A 10,363-nucleotide genomic window follows, 5' to 3' on the forward strand; every position below is an offset into this window, starting at 1 on the left:
TGCCAAGGCTTCTATTAATGACCTCAGTTTCTCCATCAGTCTGGGGATGAAAAGCCATAGAGAATTTAAGCTTCGTTCCCAGTAGATGCCATAGGGTTTTCCAAAAATAGCTAGTGAACCTGACATCTCTGTACGACACTATGCTTTCTGGAAGCCCATGGAGACGGACAACTTCTTTGAAATAAAGTTGAGCGACATGAGAGGCATCAGAAGTTTTAAAACATGGAATAAAATGGGCCATCTTTGAAAAATGATCTACAACCACCATGATAGAATCATAACGCTTGTTTGTTCTCAAAAGCCCTAACACAAAGTCGATGCTCACATCATCCCAACGTTTTTGAGGGACCGGTAGAGGAGTATATAGGCCAGTGTTCTGTTTAACCTGCTTGGCGAGAGCACACACACGATATTGGGAAACACGATTAGCTACGCCTCGCTTGAGGGATGGCCAAAAGAACCTATGCTCTACCATCGCGATGGTTTTGTCTCTCCCAAAGTGACCACTAAGACCTCCGGCATGCCTTTCCCACACAATGAAATCCCTAAGGGAAAACTATGGAGTACATAGGCGGCAGTCATAAAATCAAAATCCATTCTCTAAGATATAATCTTGGTTTTCAGGATTCGGGTGGTTGCCTATGGTCTGGAGAACGGGAGCAAAGTCTGGGCAGTCGGGGTATTGGTCCTTCCTCTGTTAAAATCCAACAACTTCTACCTTCATAACGTTCAAGAGGTGGACATGCCTACTAAGGGCATCGGCGACTCGATTTTCAACTCCCGTCTTGTGTTTAAGGACAAAGGTATATGACTGGATGAATTCAACCCACTAAACATGTCTAGAATTTAATTTCTGCTGAGAATGGAGATACTTCAAGGCTTGATGATCGTAGTGGAGAACGAATTCCCTACAGAGCAAGTAGTGACGCCAATGACGTAAAGATTGAACAATTGCGTAGAACTCTTTGTCATAGGTGGAATATTTGAGTTTAGCGTCATTCAACTTCTCACTAAAGAAAGCTATGGGATGATTCTCTTGACTCAAGACTCTGCCGATTCCTAAACCCGATGCATCACAAGCGACCTCAAATACTTTATCAAAGTCGGGTAAACGGAGAATAGGAGTCTGAGTCATTCTAAGTTTGATCTCATCAAAATATTTTTGCGCTACTACAGTCCATTCAAAATGATTTCCTTTAAGACATTCAGTCAGGGGTGCCATGATGGTACTAAAGTTGGATATGAATCGCATATAGAAAGTTGCTAGTCCGTGAAAACTATGAACATCGTGGACATTTTTGGGAGTTGGCCATTGTGTAATCGCGTCTATTTTGGCCGGATCGACAGAAAATCCTCGTGCTAACAAGATAAAACCTAGGAAGGAGACATGATCGACAAGAGGGGAGGCTGGGCAGTCCTCCATTAAGAGTTAAAACAAACTCAATTCTTGAATAATGACTGCCTAACTGTTTCTTGAAACAATGGCCTATACATATAGGCCTTGGAGGAAAGAGAAAATATAACTTAACGACAAGAAATTAAAGATGAAAGACGTGCTTCGTGTCACGTCAAGTTGCAGTTGTTGATCTACCGTTGGCAATGTGTCATGATGGGTGAAGGAGCGTGCGTGCGTGGAGACGTGCGTGATGCTGGTGTGTTGACTTCGTCCGATGATGGTGGCGGTGTGTCCGTAGTGGCAGCGTTGACTTCGGTTGACGATGGTGATGGGTCCAATGGCAATGCGTTGGCATCCTTGCCATCAGGGAGCCTTGGACGACCGGAATAGCTTGCTCTCCAACAGTTCTTGCAATTGTTTCCTCATTTCATCCAAGTAGGCAGGCAACATCTTGTAGGGTGCCCGCGTAGGGGGAGGGGTACCAGGGAGTAAATCTTTCTCGTGGTCCACGTCCCTCTTTGGCGGCAACTTTCTGGGGAATTGCGTCGGCATCACCTCGATGAACTCCCGTAGCACGTCCGCGATTGGCCCTGGTAGTACAACTACGGTTGCACTGAGGTTTTTGTCAACTACGTCACCCCCATGAAGCGCAGCCAAATGGGCTGGCGCACACCCTGCGTTCCACCTTTTCCTGGGGTCCCAGTCCTCATATGGTGACGAGGAAAGTCTCTTTCCCTTTTCTGAACCTATCCTTGATTTCCATGGCAGACAAGAGAGCAGTGTTCCGCAGTTTCTCTACCGCTTGGTCTTTCACGAAACATGGGTTGGTCCGGCCCTCCCACGATCCCACCTGGAAAACACAACCGTGCCTGATCCCACGACCACAAAGTAATCCATGGGGGACACCATGAAGTTGGTCCGGCCCTCCCACGATCCCTTCTGTAGTAATACCTCGTTGGTCACGCCGACGATGTCTTTCGCTTCCAAGTTTACAACCTTAATCTTCCTCGTGCTTTGAGAGAATTTCAAGCCATGCTTTTTGGCCTCCTTGATAAGCTCAATTTTTGGTAGTTTTTTACTGGTTATTTGGCGGTTAAATTGTGTGAGGATTGGGCTTATACAACAATTTTATAACCTCACAACCTTAGGGTAAGTGGGGTGTCGATCCACAGGGAGCAAAGAAAACAGCAATGAATTTCTTCCGGTTCCATCTGTAATTTCAGGTCTCTATATTCAAGTATAGAGCTTAGCTAAATTATCTTCAGTTAAAACCACAGAGATTTCTCTAGACAGCTTAAGTTTCCACAGAAAAAGCGTGTGCAATCATGCCCAGATAGGTTCAATGAATTACTGGTTATATATGGTTTGCAGGCGCCCAGATCTAACAACCGATTTCCTTCCTACAGGTCTTCGCCTGTGGTTTAGGCAATGCTCCAAACACTCGAGGGGCGTGTGCGTGAGGGTGACCTGTGCACCACTACTGCTGTGCAAGGGTGAGGTTCGCATGGGGTAATAGCAGCGTGCAGGCACCCTTGCGCGCAGGCAAGGCATTGCGGGCTCTCGATGAACAATACTGAACAATGCTTGATTGATAAGCAAGCTTAAGAGTGATAAAAATGCAAGAATTCAAGAACAATACTGAACAGAAAATTTAGAGTAACAGATGAACAACTGTGGTTGGAACCTGCTGAAGACACAACTTGTGCTCTCCAACCCGACACAGATTGTCTCATAAGGGAGAAGAGGAAACACTGAAACCAAAACAATCACACCTCCCTGTGTCACGCCCTTCCGGCAAGGAGATGATCTTCTTGGCCTGGCTATGCCTCAGCTTGTCTCTCTCCCAGCTCCAATGCTCAGCAGCTCTTGGAGGGTCTGCAGAAATCCTTCCTCTCCAAGCCTAGCTTCCTTGAGAGAAGTTCTGGACAACCTACAATGAACTCTTAAGAGAGTATTTATAGGTTTCTCTTAAAACATGCCCCGGGGGCATTTTTGGAATTTTCTTCTTCCTGATTTCTCGCCAGCTCCCCCTGATCCATTTTGTCTTCCTTTGGCTGCCTTACTCTATTTCTGAACTCATTAATCAAAATTGTCAGATATCATCCACTTGATTCAAAGAATGAAGTGGGGTTAGTAAATTTATAAAACAATGCATATGGATGGCAACCAACATGAATTAGATGGATACAATTGATGCTTTTATGCTCAAAAAGTCTAAACATTTGATGACGTATTGATAGTCATCAAACACCCCCCAACTTAGATCATTACTAGTCCCTTAGTAATGGAATGCAAGTGACAATAGATGATGATCTCTAGTTGACTTTCAGCTTTTGATAACTTTGGCTCATACTCTCGTGAAGGAGTGTCTCCATCAATTGAGCTTGACCAATTAAGGGAGAATCCTAAGGATCTATTTCAGCCCTTCTACCGCAACTATGTGCACTTCTGACTTACGGAGTACATATAATAATTACATAATATATATGGAGTAAAGTTGAGTCAACACCCCAAGCGCACTACTGAATGAGGCGTAGAGAGCGGTACTAATGCTGGCTCAATACTAACGGCTATACTAGCATCGGCTCAAACACATGGGAGACAGCTTTTCCACCTTTATTTTCGATTACGTTTGCTGCTTGTTGGTCATTTTTCGATGACAATCAACTTTAATTTCAATGATGCAAGCTTATGCTTGTTTTGCTCAATGCAGCTTATACTTTGCACTTTGATGGCGCTTATCCACTACCCATGTGCCGTCCTTAATAGACTGGCAGCTTATTCCCCCGAAGAGGTTTTGTATCCCTCTTGGTTCAGGGAGCTTCACTCACGTCAATAATAATAGTGCCATTGAGCCAACACTCGCCCTACTCTCCACTAAAGCTAAAAATTTCATGCATGTAAGTGCTAACTCAACCCGAGGTGGATGGCAAGATGAGAGAGATATGGGGATAAGATGTGTGAATTGTGGATAGTAAGAATCATTTTTGCACCTAGCTAGGCCTATTTCACCTAGGGTCCCCTAAATGGCCAGTCTTTCAACTCTAACACCCTTGAAAAGAGCCCTATTGTCGTGCTTATCATTGTGTGAGTATCGCCTAAGATCATCGAATATCCATGGTTTGGTTGATGCAAAACGAAAAAAATTTGATGGATGACAGAGCAGTTATGCATGCGACGTTATTCCCCCCCCCCCTCCATAAAAAGGCATGTTCCTACATGACGAGAAGTAAAATGGAGTAAGGGAAATAGAGACCAAACCAGGAGATGGAGAGCGGCAACCGGCGTTTGAGTTGTCCACTTGCGGTGTAGGTGAGCTAGGAGAGGGGCAGCTGCACATGATGACGCAAAGAAAAACGAAGAAAACAAAAGCAGAATGGAATAACAAGATATGTAAAATAAGGAAACAAACAAAGATACTAGTCAGATCATGCTGCTATCATTCGGTGGTTTCTCTAGAGGGATATTCACGGGGCCTTGTAGCTCTTCCTCTTCTAAATAAGGTTTGAGCCTTTGTCCATTAACAGTGAATTGTTTTTGAGACGTAGGATCTAGAATTGTGACAGCTCCGTTCTGAAAAACTTTTTGAACAATGAAGGGGCCATCCCACCTAGTTTTCAATTTTCCTGGAAAGAGTTTTAACCTAGAGTTGTAAAGCCACACTTTCTGGTTTTCTACAAAGGCTCTTCTCCTCAAGCTTTTATCATGAAACATTTTCATTTTGGCTTTATAAATCCTCGAATTTTCATAAGCCTCATTTCGTAGTTCTTCCAATTCATTCAACTGAAGAAGTCTTTGTTTGCCGGCTTTATCTAAATCCAAATTGAGTTTCCTAATGGCCCAAAGGGCCTTGTGTTCTAACTCAAGAGGTAGGTGGCATGCCTTCCCAAAGATAAGCCAAAATGGGGACATTCCTAGAGGGGTTTTGTAGGCTGTTCTATAGGCCCATAATGCCTCGTCTAGTTTCCTAGACCAACCCTTGCCATCGGGGCGCACTATCTTCCTCAAGATTTTCTTGACTTCCCTATTGCACAGTTCCACTTGACCATTAGCTTGAGGGTGATATGGGGTAGTGACTCGATGGTGGACACCAAACTTCTTTACGAGGTTTCTAAAGTTATAATTTGTGAAATTAGATCCTCCATCACTAATAATGGCTCGTGGGCATCCATATCTATAGAAAATATTCTTTTCAATGAAATTGGTCACTACCTTACTATCATTGGTTTTTGAGGGAATGGCCTCTACCCATTTGGACACATAGTCGACTGCCATCAAAATATATTCATGTCCATGGGAGTTAGGAAAAGGACCCATAAAATCAATTCCCCATAGATCAAAGATCTCTACTTCTAGGATGGGTTGTAAAGGCATGTGTTAAGAGAAACCTATAAATACTCTCTTGAGAGTTCATTTTGAGGTTGTCCAGAATTTCTCTCAAGGAAGCTAGGGCTTGGAGAGAAAGGATTTCTGCAGACCCTCCAAGGCTGATGAGCATTGGAGCTTGGAGAGAAGCAAGCTGAGGAGTAGCTGGAGCACGACGATCGTCGCCTTGCCCGGAAGGAGTGACACAAGGAGGCGTGAGCGTTTCAGTTTTAGTGCAATCTTCTTCTCCCTTCTAAGACAATCAGAGTTGGGCTGAAGATCACAAGCTGTGTCTTCAGCATTTCCAATTTCTGTTGTTCCTCTGGTTATGCTTGATTTCGAATCTCATAGTTGATTGAATCGTTTTCCATTCTATTCTAGCAAAAATTCCATCGTTCTCCACATCAGATCGTGAAATCCATCCCTGCAGAACTTCCAAGCAGCTAGCAACCCAGGCAACAGCCTAGGTTGCCAGCAATCCAAGCCGCGGGGAACAACGCCGCACGCAGCAGCGCTGCGTGCAGCAGGCTCGCCCGCGCGCAGCAGCACAGCGAGCAGAGCTCGCCCGCGCGCAGCAGCACAGCGAGCAGAGCTCGCCCGCGCGCAGCAGCGCCCCGAGCAGCCTCACCCGCGCACAGCAGCGCAGCGAGCAGGCTCACCCGCGCGCAGCAGCGCAGCGAGCAGAGCTCGCCCGTGCGCAGTAGCGCTGCAGCAGGCTCACCAGCGCGCTGAGACGCCGCGAGCAGGCTTGCCTGCCCACAGCAGCGCCGTGAGCAGCGCTCGCTTGCGCTGGGCGGCAACGTGCAAGCCTGTGCGCAAGTAAGAGCCTGCGTTCAGGCCTACCTGCATGCAGGGTGCTTTCTTATTTGCCCCAAGGGGCAAAGATACACTGTCAGCAGATAAATTCTCTGTTGACTGACCTACTCAGTTAAATTCTATAAAGTTTACTTGTAGAAACGAACTGATAACAATTTAACTGAATTATAGAACTGAACTTAGCAGTCTGAGTTTTAATATACTTCGAATTAAAAAAAAGAAAATACTCTGAATTTACCTGCTCCCTGTGAATCGACACCCCACTTGCCCTACGCTGTGAGGTTATAAATTGTGTTAGATAAGCTCAGTCCTCACACGATTAGACCAATAAATAACCCGTAAAAACACCCCAAAACTGAGATTATCAATAGCCTGAAGGGCATACGCCTAAAGGCATATGTCCCTACCGGACTCGTGAAGGTTGTTTTCTCTTGATCTTCAGGATGAATATTCACTTGGTTGTATCCTGAATAACCATCAAGAAAACAGAAGTATTGCTGCCCCGATAGTTTTTCTAGTATTTGATCCATGAAGGGTAGTGGATAGTGATCTTTCTTGGTCGCCTTGTTTAATTTTCTATAATCAATACACACCCTCCAACCTGTGGTTAACCTCTTCTGCACCTCTTCTCCTTTCTCATTAATCTCTATAGTCACTCCTGACTTCTCAGGAACCATGTGCACCGGGCTCACCCATCTACTATCGGAAATCGCGTATATGACACCGGCATTTAACCACTTTAGGATTTCCTTCTCAAGGACTTCTCTCATATGAGGATTAAGCCTTCTTTGATGCTCTCTACAAGGCTTAGCTTCTTCTTCCAAGAAGATCCTATGCTCACAAATTGAGGATGGGATCCCCTTGATATCATCAAAAGTCCAACCTATGGCTTCTTTGTGCTCTCTAAGTACCTTGAGCAAGTCTTCTTCTTGTTCTAGAGTGAGTGATGAGGATATGATCACAGATAAATTCTTATTGACATCCAAATATGCATATTTGAGGGATGAGGGGAGTGGTTTAAGTTCTGGGCTTACTTCAACTACAGGGGAATCTATGAGCCTATCATCGAACTCTCTATTTTCTATATGAGATAAATACTCTTTCACTACTTCTTCCTCGCCATCTTCTTCTGCACATAAGTTGAGTTCTTCATTGCTCCCTAAGGGGCACTTCATCATCTTCCAAATATCAATTTGCACTCTCTCTTTTCCTATCTTAAACTCTACAGTCCCTTTCTCCCAATCCATGATCGTCCTCGCCGTTACTAAAAACGGTCTTCCTAGAATAATAGGAGCTAAATTAATGCTTCCTGAAATTTTTACGTCAGTGACTATAAAATCTACAGGAATTTCACAATTTTCTACAGTAATCATGACATCCGTCAGTCTTCCTTCAGGTTGCCTAACAGTTCCGTCGGCTAGGAGTAGGTCCATATGGATTTCTTCAAACTCCCCAAAGCCATATTCCTCGTATAAGGCCGTAGGAATGATGCTAATGCTTGCTCCCGTATCTAATAAAACTTTCGAAAACGTTTTTCCTCCTATTTCACATGTGATAAAAGGGGCACCTGGATCCCTCATTTGATAGGGATGTCGTTCAAAATACTAGAAGCATTTTCTGAAAGTTTTACTACCTCCCTAGTTTTTCTAGTAGTGCAAGAATCCTTAAGATATTTCTTAAGAGAGGGTGCACACCTAAGCATGTCTTCCACTGTGACAGTCATGGTGGCCTTGTTAAAGTTTTCAAATAACCTGTTCTCATAATCATGTACAGGTTTTTTTCTATTCAGAGCAGATGGGTAAGGTACATTTTGCCCACTCGTAGAAGGTAGAGGTTCCTCCGCGTAGGGAAGATCCTCCCCTTCTTGCTCCCTTGGCTCATTTCTCTTTCTAGGATTCTCTACAGAATTCTGATAAGGATCCTGAAGTTCTTTTCCATTTCTCAATTTTGAGATTGCTAGAACTTCAGGATCTTCCTCCTTCATTTCATCATGAGTTGCATGTTGTACATGGTGTAAGTTGCATGGGTTTATCATAGGCTTAGTGGGAAATCTATGAGATGTGCAAGGAGGTTCTGTAGGTGTACCTTGATGTTCAGAAGGTCTAGGCCTGAAGCTCTCCAGCAGCTTCCTCATTTGCTCCTGTGATTCCAGCATTTGCTTCGTCTGGAATTCCATCATCACTTGCATCCGCATCTCCATCTCCGCCCGCAACTTTTGATTTTGCTTCTCTATCATGTCTGAAATGACAGGGGTTAGCGTAGAGAAATCAGGTTGGGTCTGAGATGGGATCTGATACTACTGCTGAGGCCTAGACTGGAACTGTTGCCTTTGCTGAAATTGAGGTTGAACTGCAGGCTTGTTCCCTTGGTGGAAGCTCTCTCCACCTTGGAATCCAACTATCTTTTGGCCAGCCCATGGTTGTTGTTGGTTGAATGCTTTCACCTCTTCTTCCATGGCTTGGAAAGCCCCATCTTCGTGTTCTCTGCTAAAACAAAAAGAGCAAATTTTAGCTTTAACGATGGGAGAGTTACCTAGAAAGACATTCTTCAAGGTGGAGGTGAGCTCCTCCAACTTCTGGTTGGTCTCCCTTAATCCTGCTTGCAGCTCCCCCTCCTTGGCATTTACTTGCAGCACTCCTGCCCTCTTGGGCTGTAGATTTCTTCCATTTTGATTTGCTCCATTTTCCTGCAAATCAGTTTTTGCAACTCTCTCCAAAATGTCAAAAACTTCATCCTCATATGCCGTGTAAAATGTTCCACCGGTGGCTAGATTCACCATATTCTTCATGAAATCCGAGAGAGATTCATAAAAAATTTGGGCTAATTGGCATTGTTCAATTCCATGATGAGGGCATTTCCTCAGCAGGTCATTGAACCTCTCCCATGATTCACTAAAAGCCTCTCCTTCATGGGGGTGGAAATTATGGATTTCTCTTCTATAAAAATTAGTTTTGGAGAGAGGGTAAAATTTCTGCAGAAATTTTCCCTACATCTCATCCCAAGTACTAAAACTAATTCCTAAATTACGATACCAGGAAAATGCTTTATCTTTTAATGTCAATGGAAAATATTTCATTTTAAGCATTTCTGTAGATAATTCTGGAACGTTTCGGGAGGAACATCTAATATGAAAGTCATCTAGGAATTCTAGAGGGTTTTGTGCAGGTACTCCGTTAAATTCAGGTAAAGAATGTATCAAAGCATTACCATACCTGAATAAGATACCCTCACCTATGTTAAGATTTACATCCGTTTGTCGCAGGCTTCCGGAGGGTGTCGACCTGTCCAGCATGGTTCTCCTCCTATCCTGCTGATGGTGTCTTTCTTCTGCCATAGTTTCCTGCTGAATTTCTGGTTCTGTGACTGTAGATTCTGGAGTAGCGTCGCGTGCAACGTTCTCTATAGACTTTTCACCAGCCCTTGAACGTGTCACTACCATAGAAATTCAGCAGAGAGTTAGAAAGACAATAAGCTGAGGATTTCAACTCCTACAGCTTTAGGAGAATGAGTAAAGAATAACTGAAAAGACAGAAAAGAACCTACTACTGTAATACCGTGGTCCCCGGCAACGGCGCCAGTTGATAAGCTCAATTTTTGGTAGTTTTTTACTGGTTATTTGGCGGTTAAATTGTGTGAGGATTGGGCTTATACAACAAATTTATAACCTCACAACCTTAGGGTAAGTGGGGTGTCGATCCACAGGGAGCAAAGAAAACAGCAATGAATTTCTTCCGGTTCCATCTGTAATTTCAGGTCTCTATATTCAAGTATAGAGCTTAGCTAAAT

At 44.0% G+C, this 10,363-nt stretch overlaps 1 non-coding gene across 1 annotated transcript; it reads left to right on the plus strand.

Annotated features, from left to right (window-relative positions):
* The first annotated feature begins 9,414 nt into the window (after positions 1-9,414).
* LOC144714369 (small nucleolar RNA R71) lies at positions 9,415-9,523 on the plus strand. The gene has a single exon (XR_013584340.1). It is a non-coding gene; the product is annotated as a small nucleolar RNA R71 (small nucleolar RNA).
* The last annotated feature ends 840 nt before the right edge of the window (positions 9,524-10,363 follow it).

This window comes from Wolffia australiana, chromosome 1 (genome assembly GCF_029677425.1).
Source record: "Wolffia australiana isolate 7733 chromosome 1, ASM2967742v1".
NCBI classification, from domain to species: domain Eukaryota; kingdom Viridiplantae; phylum Streptophyta; class Magnoliopsida; order Alismatales; family Araceae; genus Wolffia; species Wolffia australiana.